The sequence below is a fragment of the Elgaria multicarinata genome, chromosome 8 (genome assembly GCF_023053635.1).
Source record: "Elgaria multicarinata webbii isolate HBS135686 ecotype San Diego chromosome 8, rElgMul1.1.pri, whole genome shotgun sequence".
NCBI lineage: Eukaryota > Metazoa > Chordata > Lepidosauria > Squamata > Anguidae > Elgaria > Elgaria multicarinata.
In genome coordinates, this window is record NC_086178.1 from 27,155,346 (window position 1) to 27,176,549 (window position 21,204).

Sequence of the window (21,204 nt, forward strand, 5' to 3'; positions counted from 1 at the left end):
TGCAACCGCGTTTGAAACGCGTAGGCACCAGGCACTTTAATAAAACTTTTACTAATATTATTGTTGAAGATTACTTGGTTCCACCCTTGCCTTTGGCTATTTTTTACTCCACTACGGGGTTTTCCTTGCTTTCGCACATGTATCAAGAAATAAGTGCCAACTTGAGGGGGGGGGCCATTGAGTTGGGATCCGGGGTGTGTGTGACACAGACACTGCAGGAACAGTCCTCCGGCTGTCCTCTGGCAGCTCCACCACCACCATGGCAAAGGACTGCTGCCTCTGAGAGAGCACCATTGCTCCTAGCAGCAGGAGCAAAAAGGAATCACTTTGCTGGGAGCCTCTTTGCCAGGAGCTGCACTTCAAAGAGACCAGGAAGAAGGCCCCCAAAGGCTAATATCGTCTCATAAGCCCCTCCTCTGGCCAATGTCACCACAAAGTCCCACCAATGCTGGGGCTTAACATCTCATTCCCTCCTCCTCCTCCTCCCCCCTCACCTGCAACAGCCCTCCTGTGGTCAGGCAAGCCGAATGTGGAGTAGGGCATCAGTGTCTACAGTGTTTAATAAATAAATGAATAAAATTAAAGTCCTTTATGACTGAGTATTCAATAAATGTTCGACTTTAAATATATATATATATATATATATATATATATATATATATATATATATCTGGGTGCACACCCGAATGAAATGTGCTGGTTATGCCTATGTGTATTGCAATACCATCAATTAGTCAAATTGGGCAATCCCTTATTAAAGATTTGCCCAGCACTTTGCAGACAAAATCGCTCGGATCCGCTCTGACTTGGATGCTATTGTTGATGCAGATCCAGTGGATGTAACTTTGGCACCTGCTTGTCCAGTATTATTGGATACCTTTCAATTTGCACAGTCCGATGATGTGGACAGGGTCCTTGGATGGGTGAGAGCCACCACGTGTATACTAGATCCTTGCCCTTCCTGGCTTATAAAAGCTGCCAGAGGGGGACTGGCTGAGTAGGTAAGCAGAGTGGTCAATGCTTCCCTTCGCCAAGGAAGGGTCCCAGCCTGTTTGAAGGAGGCAGTGGTAAGACCCACACTGAAAAAGGCCTCCTTGGCCCCCACTGTATTGGATAACTACCAGCCAGTCTCCAACATCCCATTTTGGGGCAAGGTATTGGAACGTGTGGTGGCCTCCCAACTCCAGGGATTCCTGGATGAGATGGATTATCTAGATCCATTTCAATCTGGCTTCAGGCCTGGTTATGGGACAGAAACAGCTTTGGTCGCCTTGGTGGATGATCTTCGCCAGGAACTGGACAGGGGAAGTGTGTCCCTGCTGGTTCTGCTGGACCTCTCAGCGGTGTTCGATACCATTGGCCATGTTTTACAGTGGCTCCATTCCTTCCTGGATGGACGGACCCAGAAGGTGGTACTGGGGGACTCCTTTCGACTCCTTGGCCATAGGCCTCCCCTCAGGGCTCTGTTTTGTCCCCCATGCTATTAAACATATACATGAAACCGTTGGGAGAGGTTATCTGGAGTTGTGGGGTGCGGTGCCACCAGTACGCTGATGACACCCAACTCTACTACTCCTTTCCACCCAATTCCAAGGAAGCAGTTTCTGTGCTAAACCGCTGTTTGTTGGCAGTAATGGATTGGATGAGGGCGAACAAATTGAAGCTTAATCCAGATAAGACAGAGGTGCTCCTGGTCAGTCGAAAGGCAGATCAGGGAATAGGGATTCAGCTTGTGTTGGATGGGGTTACACCCCCCCTGAAGACACAGGTCTGCAGCTTGGGTGTACTTCTGGATTCAGCCCTGAGCCTGGATGCCCAGGTTTCGGCGGTGGCCAGGAGTTCATTTGCACAGTTAAAGCTAGTGCGCCAGCTGCGCCCGTTCCTAGAGATGTCGGACCTGGCCACGGTGACACATGCCTTAGTTACATCCTGATTGGATTACTGTAACGCGCTCTACGTGGGGCTGCCTTTGAAGAGTGTTTGGAAACTCCAGCTGGTTCAAAGAGCTGCAGCCAGATTGTTGACCGGGGCTGGTTACAGGGAGCATACAACTACCCTGTAAAAACAGCTCCACTGGCTTCCAGTCTGTTTCCGGGCACAATTCAAAGTGCTGGTTATGACCTATAAAGCTCTATATGGTTCGGGTCCAGGTTATTTGAAAGAACGTATTCTCCCTTATGAGCCTGCCCGTGCTTTGAGATCTTCTGGAGAAGCCCTTCTTTCAGTCCCACCTTCTTCACAGGCACGCTTGGTGGGAACATGGGAGAGGGCCTTCTCGGTGACTGCTCCGGTGCTCTGGAAGTCTCTTCCCAGGGAAGCTAGGCTTGCTCCCTCCTTGATGGGCTTTCGGAAGCAGGCTAAAACTTTTTTGTTCAAGCAGGCCTTTGGAGAATAATCCAGCCCTCCATCTATGTTAATGTTTTATCATTTTGTTGTGTATTTTTAATTGTTTATGGTTTTGTTTCCCTCCCTCCCCCCCAATGTATATTTTAAACTTTGTAAGGCTGCCATGAGGCCCAGCATTGGGCAAAAGGCGGGATACAAATAATAATAATAATAATAATAATAATAATAATAATAATAATAATAATAATGAAATGTTGCTGTAACATGAAACAAAAGTTTTTGCTGAATAAGAAGCAGCTTAAGCTCCATACATGCAACAGGTAGATATCAAACCGACAATCCGCAGATTAGGCATTTTGTGGTGGTGTCCACAACAGTTTCTCAAATTCCCAAATGTGTCCACAGGTCCAATAGGGTGGTGAACCCTGGTCTATCTTAGGCCTTAGCTAGACCTAAGGTTTATCTCGGGATCGTCCCAGGGTCATCCCTGTTCATGTAAATGACACACAGGGGATCCCGGGAGCAGGCAGGGACAACCCTGGGATGATCCCAGGATAAACCTTAGGTCTAGCTAAGGCCTTGGTTTAAACTAGCGGCATATGTACATAATCAAATTTTCTCATCAGACTGAAATTCTAGAAATGCACATTTGTTTACATATGCAAAGGCTTGTGAGTTTTTACAACCCCACCCCACCCCCACCCCAAATTTGTGCCTTGCCTTAATTCTGAGTTGGAATTAATGAAAACTAATTTTATTGTTTTCATTATCTCAGAGTATTACTGAAACTAGGGCAGATGTGGTATGAGGAACGGATGAATAAAAAATACAGAGGGGGAAGTGTAATTACAGTTATCTGCTTGGTGCAGAAAGTATTTTCCCATTTCTATTCTAAATGATTCTTATTTTATTTTTTATCAATATAAGAATACTATGGAAAAACAGTTCCCATTTGTAATTATTTGTAATTAGAATGGGTGGATAGCACCAAAACATATTTAACACATTTCCCAAACAAACTTCTCTGTCCTATAGACACTGAAGAAGCTGCTACATCTTTCAAAACTTTTTTTTTAAAAAAATCAGCATTAAAAAATATCAGGGGTTTCCTTCCAGTTTTTTAGAACTGTCACAATTTCTAACAATTTAGAGGGGCATGCAAAATAAGGAACATGATTATCACTGTAAAAGCCAATCCTGGTTCGTTCAAGCACCCATGTTGGCTCAAGATGACATGTTAAACCATGATGAGTTAAATAAACCACAGATGACACGTAAACCAATGAAAGGTTAACCCTTGATGGCTTAGTGTGTCATCTGTGAGCTCTTTTCCCACCCACGGTGGGTTATTTCCCCCCAATAAGCTACCCTGGGAACCTATGGTTTGCAGTAAGGGGAATTTTATCCATCATGGGGTAGCCTGTCATCTGACGCTCCAGCATGGGTTAAGGAGATTGCCTACAGAGTTGCTTGGCAAGGGTCAAAAGCGCAACCACTTCTCTGTTCCTCTCAGGCGATTTCTGTTTCTGGGATCTGCCTAGCAACAGATGGTACTGTCAACTACACCGTCTCCCCTGCCTTAAGACACTCTGCAAACTGTCAACGTGTCTTTACAGGTTAAAGTAAAGTTGGTTTTAGTTGTGCTTTGGTTGTCTAGCCATAAGGGGCACCTGTGTGCAAAATTTCATCCCATTCCTGCAAACCTTCAAGGACTTAGTGTCCCCACCCCAGGGGTTTTTAAAGCAAATCTTCCCACTGCACAAATGCCCTGTCAAACACCCACCCCCACCCCCGCCCAAGCCAAACACATTATTTCTCTTTCACAACTGGACAAATTATCACCAACACTAGTAGCACCTTAAACTTAAAGACAGGTTGACAGAGCCATACGAATACCTAGGAAAGATGACAGAGCAAGGGAAGTACACCACTGGTTGTCACCGACAACCCCCAATTGAAACCACTGCAACGGATCATCAGTGAACTCCAACCCATCAGCAGCACAGACACTTCTCTCACACAAGCCTTACGAGGCAGACCAGTCCTGGCCTACAGACAACCTCTGAACCTGAAGCAGATGCTAACCAGCAATAGTACTCAGGACAGAGATACAGAGGGACCATACCATACAATAGACCCAAGTGCCAACTCTACCCCCACATCTATTCAGGCGACACTGTCACAGGACCCAACAACAGCAGTCACACCATCAAGGGCTCTTTCACCTGCATCTTTATATAATTTGTGTGACATGCCATCCCTGACTTTATCTATTGTTAAGTTCTTAATAAACATAAACACATAACACATGTCTTACTTGTGAACTGCCCAGAGAGCTTCGGCTATTGGGCGTTATAAAAATGTAATAAATAAATTAAATAAATAAATAAATTACTTTTTTCACCACTTTTTTCAAGTGCACATTATCAGATTTCCAATTGCACATTTTTTCCCAACCACACATTTTGTGTCCAACTGCACTCTAAAAAAAAAAGCCTGCCCCACCCCCATTTTGGTGCACATGGCTGGAGATCGGGGAAGGGCTTGGAAATCTGACTTGTGCGGTGGCAGTGGGAGGGTGGCAGGAGCGGGAAGGAAGGCCTTGAGAATCAGTTTGACACGAGGTGGGTGGGCTGGCGGGAGTGCAGGGAAGCAAGGCAGTGGCTAAGGGACAGTGGGGTGAATGCCTAGAGAACAGTGGGGAATCGGCGGAGACAGAAGATGTCCCCAGCACAAAGTGGGCCAATCAGAGACAGGCAGGTGACATAGCAGCATGTGAAGGATGATGGGATATGGTTTTCACCATGAAGGAAGCTGGGATACCTGCCGACCCAAGGAAAAAATAAACAATGCGCAATAGTTTATTTGCCTGATGATACTGTGGGCATGTCTACACCAGTCGGTATACTGGGGATTGTCCCAGCATCATCCCTGTGCGTCCACATGATGCACAGGGGCTCCCGGGTGCAGGGAGGGATGATCCCTTCATTTCCCCAGGATATCGGCAGGCTCTTTTAGCCCGATTCTTCCCACGGTCTCAGGCTCATCCCGAGACCGCGGGAAATGTGGGCGCCCATCGTAAACGCAAGGAGGCGGGAACCAGGCATGGGGCACGGAGTTCTTCAGGCGCTCCGTGCCCATCCAGGGTGGGGGGGAGCGAGTGTTTTTATTTGTATTTTCTTACCTTTGGTGGAGGAGTGCATGTGCACTCCTCTCATTGTTGCTATTTTAAAAAAATGGCACCTGCGACATCCTTCCAGGACGTCGCGCAGCCATCTGGACACCCAGGGAGGATTGCAGAAGCCAGTAAGTCCATGATCCTCCCCTTACACCCTTGTGGTGTAGACTTGCAGAATAGAGATAGAAGAGTCTGAGCAGCAGCCTGGACTGGAGTGGAGAAGATGGGACAGAAGCTGTCATCTTCACACCGCTTAATCACTGCACATAGTGTGGCCTTGTGCTCTACTTTACATCAGGCAGTCCTCCATTGGAAGGCATTTTTTGATTTCCCCACCCTGGACATTTTTTGAAGATGTCCATCAAAACTCAGCACCAGGATAGCAGGCAGACCAGGCACACAGCTCACGTGGTCACAGTCTCCCCTGCTACAGTGGGATGTATTTCTATTTTAATTATAGCCATTCTTTATATTTATTTATTTATTTATTACACTTCTATACCGCCCAATAGCCGGAGCTCTCTGGGCGGTTCACAAAAATTAAAAACATTCAAAGTATAAAACAACAGTATAAAACCATAGTATAAAATACAATATAAAAGCTCAACGAGATAAAAACAGCAGCAATGCAAAATTACAAATTTAAAACACCAAGTTAAAATTTATTTATAGACAGTTAAAATGCTGGGATCTATAAACTATTGCGCATTGTTTATTTTTTCCCTGGGTCGGCAGGTATCCCAGCTTCCTTCATGGTGAATTTGCATCTATTCATATAAATTAGCATATGCAAATGTAATGCACATAGGTCCTTTTTGTCCACTGTTCCGGCAATGCTTAAATGGGTACCCTACGACCAAGTCAGGGCTGTGTGTGTGTGTGTGTGTGTGTGTGTGTGAATAAGCAAAATTATGGCTCCTTTCCAGGAAAGAGATTAATTTCTATTGGCTGTATAGGGTGCTCTTTGGAGGTTTTGTAATGCAACAAATAAATATGACACATTAACATGATTTGTGTTGCCGTGTTGAGCCCTTTTGCGCAATGCTGGAACGGGAGAAAAGTTACAGAGCAAACAGAGGTTTCTAAACTATCCAGTTTTGAAAAGGGTAGTGGGAAATGCAGGGTGGTGATAATATTATATCTGACAGCAGCATGTGAAATATCGACTGCCTTTGGTACCCAGGTGACCTCTGTGTATTTGTCACGTTTCATTAGCCCGCACAGTTCGAACAGCCAGGCACCAAAATGACAGTACACACATATGGTTCAAAGGACAGAACACAAGTCACTCCGGATGCATAAGAATGTCTTCTTTTAGGGCTTTCCAGATGATTGTGGAGGGTTTTGTGAAATGCATGCAGTTAGTGATCATTTGTTGGAACATGACAACACATGCATTCCAAGGGATTCCTTCCAGAGGCACTCAAACCACAAGATTTGAAGGGTGGAAAAATGCAATGCTTTCCATCTTTTGCAGTTCTCCAACCAAACTGCACTATCAATGCTTATGTGAATGCTGTGTGCCACTGGACAACACCTAAAGCATGATCAACGATGTGGCCATGCATCACTTGCCTGAGCCATTTTGTGAACTTAAAAAAAAAGATTTCTAGATGAGTGGTCCCCCGCTTTAGTTTAGGGCGTAGTTCATACATTAATGTAATTGTATGGGCGATTCTTCCTGTGGCACCAGAACTCTGACAAGCTCAGCCCTCACACTATTTTCTTTATCTTGCCCCCAGCCAGGAATCTAATGTGTGGAACAAAATTCTTTGCCTTTTCTATGCCCCTACCACTGCCTATGGTGCACTCTTACATTGCTCCAGTAAAGCACTCTTCAAATACTTGAAAGGTTGCCACACAGAGGAGGGCCAGGATCTCATCTCAATCATCCCAGAGTGCAGGACATGGAATAATGGGCTCAATGTACACTGATGGTGCTATATAAATAAACAATAATAATAATAATAATAATAATAATAATAATAATAATAATAATAATAATAATGTTACAGGAGGCCAGATTCCCACTGGACATCAGGAAAAACTTCCTGACTGTTAGAGCAATACGACAATGAAACCAGTTACCTAGGGAGGTTGTGGGCTCTCTCATACTAGAAGCATTCAAGAAGCAGCTGGACAGCCATCTGTCAGATATGCTTTAAGGTGGATTCCTACATTGAGCAGGGCATTGGACTCGATGGCCTTATAGGCCCCTTCCAACTCTACTCTTCTATGATTCTATGTATGAAGGGATTATCTGGGTAGGGTAAATAAAGCATTTTGTTCCTATATCACTCAGCCTCTAGTGTCATGAGAAGAAACCACATGATTCCAGAAGTTAATAGAACAGTGTGGCAACAGGACTCAAGGAAATGTCTTCTATAATGACAGGTTGCTTACCTGTAACTGTGGTTCTTCGAGTGCATCATTTTCTTGTGTCCTGTACATGGCCTTTAGTCATTTGGATGTCAGAGCCATAGTGGATGGAGTGGACCAGGATTGGTGAACCATTTGTAACAGAGCAGGTAAGAATGGTCCTGCTACTGGTATCGTGGAATCGGTGTAGGACCACTGCCAACCCCGAGAGCTTCAGCTATTGGGTGGTATAAAACTGCCCAGAGAGCTTCAGCTATTGGGCGGTATAAAATTGTAATAAATAAATAAATAAAAAGATGGCATCAAAGATCGGGTCTTTGATATGCTCTACTTGTTGCTGTGCTTCTATCCCAAGGCTTTGTGCCATACACGACACCTGGTCCGAAAACACTCTGAGCTCTTCGGACAGCGATGCTCTGCCCATCAGTGCGACTGTGTCTTCTGGGAGGAATCTACACTTGTCTAGATAAAACGTAACAAGTTGTCAGCGATGACATCAGTGGTCACCTGATGCTGTTGTTACGTTTCTTCTGACTTTTTATACCGGTCTACTTTCCGTTTTACCCTATCAAAATCGTTTTAATACTATCAATGTGCACCAACCTTTTGCTGTTTTCAATGCTGTGTTTCAAATTAATGTCTCGTGACCATTGTCTTTGCTTTCTGTTCATGACGATTTCCAGTAGGTGCCAACAGCAGCCATTTTCTTCTCAGCTTGAGTCCTCCATTAGTGCTAGTCTGCAACTGAATGAAGTATTACTGGGTAAGTGCTTTGTCTTTCCTGTTTTTCATGTTTCTAATTTATCAGCTTTGTCTTCTGAATGTGGTGACTCATTAATTTACAAACTGTTTCCTTTATTTTTGTGCTCCTCTGACCATTCGTGCTGGAATTGATGTCATTAAGAGCTCTCATTTCAACAACGTAAGTTGTATAAGGGTTTGTTTTTTCTGAACGTCTTCTAAAATTAAGTTTCTAATCTGAATAGTGCAGTTACAGCTTTTTCTCTTTTAAACCCCTCTTTTTTTTAAAAAAAAAAAAAACCTATCGATCCGCTGATTACTCATGATTCATTGGAAGTGCGTGATTAGGAGCGGTTGGTTTTCCGAACTCCGTGCTTTTATAATAAAAGGATTTCCTTTGCTAAGTGTATCTACTGCTTTTATTCTAACCCGGACGCAGATTGAGAGGCTCTGGTGCTGATAAAAGTGATTAAAATCTTTAATAATTCTCGACTGGGTCCAGAATGCTCGATGTATCGAATCAAAAATAATCCTTCCTCAGGAGCTACAATCAAACAAATTAACACAGTTTTAAAACTTATTTACAAAACCAAACTCACATGGGATACAACACCTATGGTATTCTCAACATTTCAACAGCAGTTTATTGCCTAAACGATCAAATTTAGAAATTATATGTATTGTAATTTGATTCATAGTTTTATAAGAATTTTTTTTATAAAGAATTTTTTAAAAGTTTTTAGACAACATTCTCACAAAGTGCAGCAAATAATTTTTACTAGAACATTAAACATGAACCCCAGTCATTATAACACTAAAATTCTTGCAAAGCCTGCATTGTAAAACCTTTTAATTTCAAAACTTTTTACAATTTTAAATGTCCTGGGCTGGCAATAGTATAGTAAACTACATGCATAACACACATTGTACAATTCTTAAACACTGACCTGACGCTGGAAACATTCTTATATGTTAAATGTTTTCTGGAGCCTTTTTCCTTTTTGAGCGTTCAGCTGAACTGCCTCTAATCAAAGAATTCTGGCTCGTAGCTGCAAGTTTGAATCATATGCTCTCAGATAAGCGTGATTAAATGGAATCCCTTAACTCTAACGGAGTGTTTTTAAGAGATCCTGCTCCTACTTAGCCCGGACTAGAATGTCAGATCAGCAATCTGCAGTTGCCAACTTATTTAAAGTGTGTGTGCATATTAAGTTCCAAAGAATCATTCAGTCCTTGTGGCACAAGGGTTTTTAAAGTCAATATCCAAAAGATTTCTCTTTTGCTTAGTACTCGGTCACTTTGTTGTTTATTCGTTCAGTCGCTTCCGACTCTTCGTGATTTCATGGACCAGCCCACGCCAGAGCTTTCTGTCGGCAGTTGCCACCCCTAGCTCCCCCAAGGTCAAGTCTGTCACCTCCAGAATATCATCCATCCATCTTGCCCTTGGTCGGCCCTCTTCCTTTTGACTTCCACTTTCCCTAGCATCAGCATCTTCTCCAGGGTATCCTGTCTTCTCATTATGTGGCCAAAGTACTTCAGTTTTGCCTTTAATACCATTCCCTCAAGTGAGCAGTCTGGCTTTATTTCCTGGAGTATGGACTGGTTTGATCTTCTTGCAGTCCAAGGCACTCTCAGAATTTTCCTCCAACACCACAGTTCAAAAGCATCTATCTTCCTTCGCTCAGCCTTCCTTATGGTCCAGCTCTCGCAGCCATAGGTTACTACGGGGAATACCATTGCTTTAACTATGCGGACCTTTGTTGTCAGTGTGTCCCACGGTCAGGAATGCTGGGACAGCAGGATGGGGAACGTAGGGCGGCGGCTCCAGGCAAGCTCCCACCCTACCCCACCCCACTTACCTGCTCTGTCGTCGCTGGGCCCGAGCTTGAACTGAGCGCCCTGGTGCACCCGGAAGCAAGGCCACACCTGCAGCCTTGCTTCTGGGTGGACCCAGGGGCTCTATTCAAGCTTGGGCCAGGCAACGACAGAGAAGGTAAGAAACCCCCCCCCCGCCTGGCCCCTTACCTGGACCTGCCGCTACCGCTGCACAAAGTGCGGCAGCTCCAGGCAACCCCCCTCCTGCCTGGCCCCTTACCTGGAGCCGCCACTGCACGAACTGTGGGAGTGGCAGCTCCAGGCAAGCCCCCCTGCACCCCGCAACTTACCTTCTCCATCATGGCCAGGCCCGGGCTTGAATCTAGCCTCCGGGTCCACCCAGAAGCAAGGCTGCAGGTGCAGACTTGCTTCCGGGTGGACCAGGGTGCTCAATTCAAGCCTGGGCCCAGCAACGATGGAGCAGGTAAGTGGGGTGGGGTGGGGTGGGGGCTTGCCTGGAGCCGGCGCCGCAGTTCATACAGCAGCGGCAGTGAGTCCAGGTAAGGGCCCAGGCGGGAGGGGGAGTTCTTACCTGCTCTGTCATCACCGGGCCCAGGCTTGAATTGAGCTTCCGGGTGGACCAGGGCACTCAGTTCAAGCCCAGGCCCAGCGACGATGGAGTGGGGTGGGGCTTACCTGGCAGCAGGGCCAGGCAGGAGGGGGAGTTTTCTTACCTGCTCCGTTGTCGCAGTCCAACACCTTTGTTGGGTACCAGGTTGGGGAAGGGCTGCTCTAAACAAAAAAAGAAGTAGGTGGCTCTAAGTTGTTCGTCATCAGTTTTCCACAACCCCACAGTCACCTCTGCATATCCTATTCTCCATCCTGTCCTCATGGTTCATCTGCTTTGGGAGAATGAGAATTTCACTGGTACTTTCTGCCTCCTTAGGGAGGATGTGGCATTAAGGCTGGTAAGCCTTAACTCCCAATTTCCCCGCTTTTTGGTGCTTGGTGGAAAAGTGTACGTCCTTAACGTTGTTTTATAAACCGTAGGTTTTTTGTTTATTGAATTTCATGGCTTTTTGTAAAGGATGACCAGAGCCCTGCCCTCTTTTAAATGGGGTCACTCTAGTATAGCTCCTGCAGCTTTTACTGTTGTGATGAAGAGGGAATTTCACCAGGTTCTGCATGCATACAGATGATACCTGCTGAAATGCCCTTTTCAATACAACTGTTAAAGATACAGGAGCCCTGTCCTCCTTTTCATATGGTCACCCTAGCCATATGGAAAGGAGGACAGGGCTCCTGTATCTTTAACAGTGCCAAGCCCCCCCTCCACCTGCAACCCCCCAACAGCCCGGCCCGGCCTGGCCTTTCACAGCCGTACGAAGTACAGTGGCAGCGGCGTGGCCAGGGAATCACCCCCCCACCCCCCCAACAGCCCGGACCGGCTCAGCCTGGACCGGCCTGCCGCCGCTGTACGAAGTACAGCAGCAGTGGCGGGGCCAGGGAATCTCCACCCCACCCCCAACAGCCCGGCCCAGCCTACCGCCGCCGCCACCGCCACACGAAGTACGGCGGCAGCGGCAGGGCCAGGGAAGCCCCCACCCAACCAACATCACTTACCTTCCTCTCCGCCGGCCGTCCCAGGATTAAATTGAGCCCCTGGCTTCACTGGAAGCTAGGCCAAGGTGGGGCCAGGGAATCCCCCCACCCCCCAACAGCCCGGCCCGGCCTACTGCTGCCACTGCTGCCGCTCAAAGTACAGTGGCAGCGGCGGGGCCAGGGAAGCCCCCCCACCCAACATCACTTACCTTCCTCTCCTCCAGCCATCCCAGGATTAAATTGAGCCCCTGGCTTAACTGGAAGCTAGGCTAAGGCCTAACTTCCAGTGAATCCAGGGGCTCCGTTCAGACCTGGGACAGCCGGCGGAGGAGGTGGTAAGTCGCCGCTCCCCCCCCAGCCTGGGCCCACCGCTGCTGCCGTACAAACTGCGGCGGCGGCCCTACACAATCCCCCACTCCCCCCGCACAAGCCCAACCCCCCCAATGTCACTTACCTCCCGGTCCCCCCGCCACGCCTGGGCCCGCCGCTGCACGAACTGCAGCAGCGGCTCCAGGCTAGCCCCCCCACCCAACTTACCTCATCCCTTCAGACCACGCTCTCCCTTCTCTCCCCTTCCCTCTGGGGAATCTGACGCTGACGCGCATGCATTAGCTTATCAGATTCCCCATAGTGAAACATGGGGATTTTTAAAAAAGGTTTAAAAATTGATGGAATGGTCTTTTGAAAAAAGAAAGGCCATTCCATCAATGGGGAGTATAGGGCAATGCAATCCTACTAATGGATTGCATGGGGAGGCTTCCAATTTGGCACTATAAGTGCGCAAAAAAATGGTCGCCAACCCGGAAGTATGTCTGAACACTTTGAAACAGACATGCTTCCCCCCTTTTGTCCTTTGAACTCCCATCCAGCCCTCAATATTTCAGCAATCTTCCTGAAACGCGCAGGGTATATAAAGCCAGCATTTCTTTCTGGCAGTACTGTGTTCCAGAAAGATTGCTGTAATATTTTTCATTTTAGGCTGCTAGGTTGACCCCCCCCCCCCAGTAACTCCATTTAACATGGTGGAATGCTCGTTTTACTTACTGTCCTTAACTACAGGAAACACGACTGTGTTTCCTGTAATTCCTACTGCAATTCAAGTCATTGATGACGCCCATATATTTCTCCAAATAAATTAATATAAATTTTAGAATGGTTCAATTTCTTTATTACATAAAGGAATTAAAGGCAGGTGGTTCTAACACCCCCTCTTTATTTCTTCAATCCCTTAGTGCACCACTGAGCATTCTTCAAGTCGTAGAAGTTATTTAGAAAAAGGTTTATTTCCTGCAACGTAAGTATGATATTTTAAAAAACGTTTTCATCAGCACAGTGTAGCTACGTCTGTGATTCTAAACCCCCGCACTTTATTTTTCTAATCCTTCAGTGGTATGCTGAGCGTTGTTGCAGCAATGCTCTTACTTTACGACAAGATAGATTGTATGTCACGTGAATATTGTATATGTGAAACTCACATGTTTTTCTAACAGAGTTCTGTAAGGAGGAAATAGCAAGGAGTACATCCTCAGAAGACATTGAGGGTGTTTGTTCTATATTGGCTGTTTCTCCAGAGCATCGATCATTTTCCTTTTGTTTTTTCCCATTTCCTAATGCATAATACAAGAATGAACATTTTTCTCTAAAGTATCACTTTTAATCTTTTATTTATTATGGGTAATGTCTGCTGTATACTATTATTAAATTCCTAAATTACATAGTACAGCCATCCTGTGTTATAGTGCCTTTAATAAAAATTTCACAGGTAAGTATTAAAATTTTCATTACATACTTGGATATTAAAAAAGAAGCATTAATTATGGTAATGCACATTTAAACAGTACCTCTACTCCCTTGCTGAGCACTGGACTCCCCATGAACGTCATTAATATTCCTTTCAACTGCGTTGTCATTTGTATTTTGATCAGAAACCAAAATAAAATTGTCTTCTGCACGTCCATCATTTCTTTCCATCCAGCGCAGCTTTCTTGTTCTTGAAAGAGCTGTAGTGATATAGCAGAAATATTAGAAGTAACTTCATAAATATTACTTAGTTTATTTTGTTATTAATACACTATGAAGGACATTACGTGCTACTTTGCAATAATATGTAATAAAATATATTCCATTTCCAACTGTAAAAATAACCAATTGCTTCTATAAATATTAATGTGTAATAAATGCACATGTCTCTGGAAGTAATATCATATCTGCTAATTCTATTTATTAAATAATACCATCAATAATTAACTTTTAGAAGACTAGCTATAAATGCATCTTCTTTAATAATAAATAATAGGTGATAATTGATTTATGTATGAGAACAGCATATAATCCACATTCTTAAATATTACCAAACTATATTATTATAAAATATAAGGACTGATAATTACACATAACTTTACAAGATGTTGCAATGCATTTCTACTTAAGTTTATCCTTACTGACGTACTTATTACTTTTGTAAAAAAAAAAAAAAAAGTTTTGTAAAAAATAATAATATTTTTTTAAAGAAGGAGGGGAAAGCAAGGCAATTGAAAACTCACATGGAGGATGGCGATGTATCCAGCTGGGACTGCTGCCTAGTCTCCAAATTTCCCTCATCTCTCTGAAGAATGCTGGACGTGACAAGGGAGGTGGATGGCTGACATGCTCCTCCATACTTTCAAAAAATAAACCCTTCACAAACTTGAATTTTGGTCTAGCCTGAATTGCAGTTCTCACAAACCCATGCTCTCTCATTTTTAATACCGCTTTTCAGAATATAATAATTGTCCTTAATGAAGAGCTTGACATTAGACGTTCAGCCTGACCACTTTCCTTTAATAACTTTAGGAGGAGACAGACCTCATCATCCTGCCAGTACCTCAACTTCACAGCAGCCATTTTCGAAGTCTTCTTTCAGTTAATGACAAGAAACCTGTGCATTAGCGCAGGGTCCGTTGTGAATGACATGCTCAGTTACCCTATTGGGTTAAAGTCATTACCTTTTCTGAGTAGACGTCGTAAAATGTAGTAAATGTTGAAACTCCAGCCATTTTTATTTTATTTTGTAGTATAGCAAGGGAAGGTGCTTGCATTAGGAATGCTTAGGGAATGGAGACACACTTTGAGACATGCACAGTTTTGATAACTGTATTTTAAACAGAGCTTGAGTATTGATCAGAATGCTTGGAAACTCAATGAGTAATGTGGATAAGACATAGAAGTTTACAGAATGTTACAATGTCAGTACTGATGACAGAGAAAATAATTGTTTTATATTACTTAACATGAATTTCCTAAATTAACAATTACAGCATTGCCATACAGAGTTTTTCAACTGTAGAATTTTTCAAGTGCACATTATAGCAGTTACATACAAAACAGAGTTTAGGAGTGATTTCTAATACAAAAACATATTACAGTCTCCTGTGCTGTTGCCAATAGTACTCGCACATCGCCTTTCTAATTCGAGTACCAGACACAGCGTCAACGTTATTTTGTCCATTGTAAGGTATCCCCAAGGTAGCTAGAGAAATAGTGTTCGGTTCCTCATAATTCTCATGCAGCGCGTGGCCCTTGGTTTCACAAATGTTGTGTAAAATTACACAAGCAGAGATGACGGAAATTACATTTTCTTCAGCAACATACAATCTCTCCGTTAAGCAACGCCACTGGCTTTTTAAACATCCAAAAGCCCGCTCAACTACATTACGGGCACGGCTTAGCTGGTAGTTAAAATATGCCTGTTTGGAGGAGACATGTCCACTGAAGGGTTTCATAAGCCATGGGCGGATCAGATATGCGCCATCCGCAACAATCACTGGTGAGATTGTATTTCTCCCCACAGTCCATTTTGGATTTTCAGGGAGCAGTGCCCCAGCCTCCATTACCTCGAACAGGTTTGAGTTACGGAATACATAGGCGTCGTGGTTGCGACCACTCCAGCCAATTTTGACATTGATGAAACGGCTGGTGTGATCAGTTGCTCCTTGAAGAAGCATAGAGTAATATCTTTTTCTATTAATAAAATCATCCCCTTGCTTTATCAGGGAGACAATAGGAATATGTGTTCCATCTAGAGCTGAAAAACAGTGTTTGAAGCCTAATTTGTCGAATCCATCCAAAATCTGTGGGGGGGGAAATAAAAAAAATAAACATCAATCACAATCCCTAATATCACATTTAAACAGCATCTACAATCATTGATGTAAGAAATAATAACGGTACACGGAAGTTGGAATTAATCGAATGCTTACAAATTGATAAACACAGTAAACCAGATTTAGCTCTATTTTTACCTACGAATTATTTGAAATCTGTGCATGTGCGCATAATACTTAAGAAATGTATAAAAAAATTACCTTCTGTAGATTTCCAACACATACAGTCTTTTTCAGAAGCTTTTCAGAAGCTTTTCCTCTAGGGCCAAACAGAATTCCATGTACACTGTAGCAACAGTTGATTGCCCAGCTCCGAACAAATTAGCTGCACTTTTGTAGTACCCCGGATTGGCTAATTTCCAAATCGCAATTGCAACTTTCTTTTCAACTGGTATGGGTTCATGCATTGTGGTACACTTCCGAAAGAGAAGGAATTAACAGGGCAACTATTTCGAATAAGGTTGCCCTTGTCATTCTAAAGGTGTCGATCCACTGCGCATCGTTCCATATCTTTAGGACAAAGTTTTCCCACCAATCTTTGCTGGTGGGAATGGACCAGTATCGTCGGAACATGACAGGCACGTGGATTAATCTTGAAATTTGGGCCATGTCATTAAGGTTAACGTTTACACATTGAACAAGGCAGGCAAACCTCCTTCTATATAATCTGTACTACTCAGCCGTGAATGGCGAATCATCACTTCCTCCTCATCCATATCTTGCAAGGCATGAATTGCACTCTCCAATGTATGCAATGCCACCGAAATCATATGAAAAAATTTCTTGAGATTCCGTTCGCCAGCCATTACATCTATCAGTACAACCACCAAAGCAAGAAGTCCTCCAGAAATCCTGCCTGAAATTTTTCCGAATGGGGAGCATGCACATTGCAAACGGGCAAAGGCAGAGGTGCATAAGTGAGTCACAGGAAGTAGGAGGTTCGCTTCAGAGACGGTATGAAGCATAATGAAGAACGTTGGAAAGAAGAGTGTGCTGGGGTAAAACGAAAGAAGCAAAGGTATTTCGGTGGGCTCAGTTGCATTTGGTAACGTAGCAAGGAATGACGCAACAATGTAATTAAACACCGGTGTAATGAATAGTGTAGATCCCCTCCTGGAGATGGAATGGATGGAGTCAGTGACGAATCAGAAGACGAGTTGGATTCATGGTCATCAGGTGAGTCTGGGGGGTGGGGGGAACCCAGTTGGTTAATTGTTGGCTCGACAATGGAAGAGCTGTGTGGCGTTCACTCGCAGGAGGTGGAAGGAGTGGGGGGCACATTACCCTAGGTCAATTCAGAGACGTTCCACATGGCAACACCGGTGGTGGCGGTGTAGCCAAGTTCGGTGGTGTAGGTCTCCGAAAAGTCTGTTGTGTCGGTGGATGGATTGACAGTGGTCCTAAGTGACGCTCTCTTTGGCATGGAACTCGGTAGCCTTAGTAATCTGGCCAGTAGTCATGGTAATATGCTAGTGGTTGGTGGCAACCATAGTCATTGTCCCAATCTCTGCATGCGGATTTAGATCAGTCGTGATGTCCTCGATAATCAGTACGGTAGTAGTGCTCTGATTCCTGTTTCCCTGGATGGGATTATGAGGGAGATCAGTATCAAGGGCTCAATCATCGACTCAGAGGTGGAGATGGAATCCATCTGTGTCAGTACCGCAGCTTGGAGGTACTGATCGGTCCCTAGAAACATCTTGGGAGCGATTTACTCTTGGTGGCAGTGGGGAGAATTCTCTGATTTCCCCTTCCAACGCAGTCGAGATGGGCTCAATAATGAGCGAAGGAAGTGGTGATCTCACCAACGCTCTGATGGGGGACTCCGTTAGAGATGGCGGCAGCGGTACAACTATTCTTTTGGTTCCTCTGAATTTCTTGGCTTTTTGGCTTTTTTCGCCAATTTCCTCGCTACCATCTGAGTGAGGGAGGAGGTCGTGCGACTCTCACTCGAAGGTTGGGATGGTGCGGGAGCCAATTGCTCTTCGGGCACCATGTCCGCCATTGTTGCAGTCGATTTTTGGGCATTGACTGCTTGAAGAGCTTTCTGCCAGAGGATGGATTTCAGTCTATTGGCTCTATTCCTTCTAGCCTGTTTGGAGAAGGACATGCAAAGTTAGCATGTCTCAACGATGTGTGTTTCTCCCAGGCACAGTAGGCATAAGGTGTGGCCATCAGAGGGTGGCAACTTGCTGCCGTACTAGTTGCACTTGGTGAAAGGGGCCTTAAGGGCCATGCGCTCAAAGAGCAAATCAAACAATAACTAAAGAAGATTCTTTTTTTTAAGAAAAGGGAAAAGAAACAAGGAAAAGAAAAATAACGAACCAACTCTCTTTTCTCTCTCTCTATCTCAGCAGGCCTAACTATAAACTGAGGAAGTCCCTGACGAGGCAACCTAGATTGCGCTCAAAAAGGAACTGATGGTTTAGGTGGGAACACGGTACATATACGCATGATGGTGGGGGAGGAGTTCCTGCCTAAAACGCTTCTCAGCTATTGGAAATTCCAATCGAGACTCTGCCCAGGTGCAGAGCCCCATTAAGTGTGATGCACAGAGACCACAAAGAAGAATACTGAAATAATGGTTACTAGAGATCACCCTGATGGATTCTGCTCATTTTTGTTTTTAACTGAAGCTTAAGCAGTGTAAACGTGCAGAAAATTTTGAAATTTTGAAAAAGTTCAAAGCTCAAGCTATAATAGCAATTAATTTCCTCTGTACCAAACAGGCAGGGCAGCCACTCCAGCAGCAGGAGTGACGGACAGCCCTGCTCAGCCAGTCAGTGTGGTGTGAAGGTAGGCCCCTGGCCCAGTTAGGCTTTCACCACCAATGGAGATGGTGAAAGGGATGGAGGCAGCCAATCAGGGTGCATGAGGGAGGGAGCCGGGCTACACCCAATGCAAATTTCAGAGGGGGGGAATCATTATGTATGGGCCATGTTTCCATTATTCATTGGACTCTTCTATGGTGAGGGGACCAAAGGACACAAAAGAAAGGAGCAGGGCTACCAGCACCCATGGCAACATGGCTTTACACGAGTATCATATGAATTGGTCTCAACCAAAGGTTGACTTGGGCTGAACTGTCATGTGCAACTGCCCACACTACCATGGAGGGTTCTTCCATCATTCTTCTGAACCAGCAGAACCATTCTTCTCTTCTTTTCCTTCCTTCCTCCTGGGCCAAAGGATATTAATTCCATAGGTGGTTTGCTTTTATTTAAAATATTTATTTAAATATTCTAATATGGTAGGGAAACCGCAATCCCAATCAGGGTTGCTGTGGTGGGATTGTTCCCAGCAATCCCATCTCAGCGGGCAGGGAGAAGAAGTTAAGCTTCCCATCCCTGGGAGGGACGATGTGGAACATAGGAAGCTGCCTTATACTGAGTCAGACCACTGGTCCATCTAGCCAAGTATTGTCAACACTGACTGGCAGTGGCTCCCCAGGGTTTCAGGTAGGTGTTTTTCCTGCCCTACTTGGAGATACCAGGGGTTGAACCTGGGACCTTCTGCGTGCAAAGCAGATGCTCTACCACTGAGCCACAGACCCTCCCCTGTGGGTGCATGCACATGTGCCCCCTGATCCCACCACCCAGCACACACCACAGATGGATTTCTCCAACATCCCTAACTTATGGAGAGCTGGGAGAATCTGTGGTAAGACACCAAATTATACTTTGTAACAGAGACATCATGCCACTTTATGCACTGAACACACATATGAGGGAGTTGCAGGGCCATGCCAGCTAGCTGCTTCCTTCACTGCCAGTGTGCATACTGGCCATGCCCACCTACCAGGCAGGCATTCAACAGCCATGTAAAGGAGCTCTATGGGCATTTCAATGTATGTTTGTAGGGTTCATTCATGTGATGAGCAATCTTGCGATATTGGTCCAGGATCCCTCCCCCCTCACATGGCTGTGTAGGGCCACGTTACACAGCTGCCGAACATGAGGATAGAGGGGGCAGGGGGCGACTAGCTGGCATGATCCTATGACCGTTCACATGTGCTTTCAGTTAGTAAGAGTTTCATTTGGATCAGCCATTATAAAGGGAGAAAGGTTCTAGCTGGTCCTCTGTCTCGTCTGATAGCTTTCTAATTGCAGGGAGGTTTGTTTGTTTTTGTTTACATAGGGGAGCATCCAGAAGTGATACTCCCCATGTGTTGTACCACCTATTCTACCCCCTTGAGATTCTACACATGGTGGGTAGAGTTCTAGCTGAAGGAATTTCAGGAGAGGTGAATTGTTCCTCAAATGGAGGAATATTAGAAAGCTTTCTTCCATCCTCTTTTTGATAACCTTTCCTCACTTTTCAGAGCAACATGATAGAGTTGTGTTAGAGGAAATCATTAGGATGACACTTCACAGTGCTTCTGAAAAATCCCATTCATATGGTTACATTTTTTCAGAGAAGAAAGTAAACATGCTTCCTGGTGAGCCATGAAACAGGGCAGAGGAAAACCCGTGGAAAACAGAATACTTGAATTCCATCTGATGTTGTGTGTTTTGGAGGTGGCACATAGCTACTCTATTGTAGGGCTATGAAATGTAAACTATGCACTTGGAAACCTCAGTGACAGCTGGGGCAAGCAGCATGTGAAACCTAGATCTTTATCTGCAATATCATGGTGTTAATCATACTCACTTAATTACTGCATTGCTGTAATTATTGGTGAGATAATGAAAGTGAAGCATTTTCAATGGGCTGTACAGATGCTAATTATTATTATTGTTGTTGTTGTTGTTGTTCACTATCAGCAGCACCTGCAATTTTGTAAGATGCAAATTGATAGACTCTCCATCTCCTGTCCGTTTAGCCGAGGATACTTTCTCTCCTCTTCCTGTTTTCATCTCTCCACCTTCTGCCATTTTGGTACCACACTGACAATTAGGGATGTGCTCCGCTTCTAATCAGACCACAGAAGCAGGAGCAGAGCGGGGGGCTTCGCCTGCCCTTAAGGCGGAGGCGAAGAGGATTGGGGGGCCGGCGGAGCGT

The 21,204-nt window shown here is 44.8% G+C and overlaps 1 non-coding gene across 1 annotated transcript; it reads right to left on the bottom strand.

Annotated features, from left to right (window-relative positions):
- Nucleotides 1-19,684: 19,684 nt before the first annotated feature.
- TRNAA-UGC (transfer RNA alanine (anticodon UGC)) lies at nucleotides 19,685-19,759 on the bottom strand. The gene has a single exon. It is a non-coding gene; the product is annotated as a tRNA-Ala (tRNA).
- Between the last annotated feature and the right edge of the window lie 1,445 nt (nucleotides 19,760-21,204).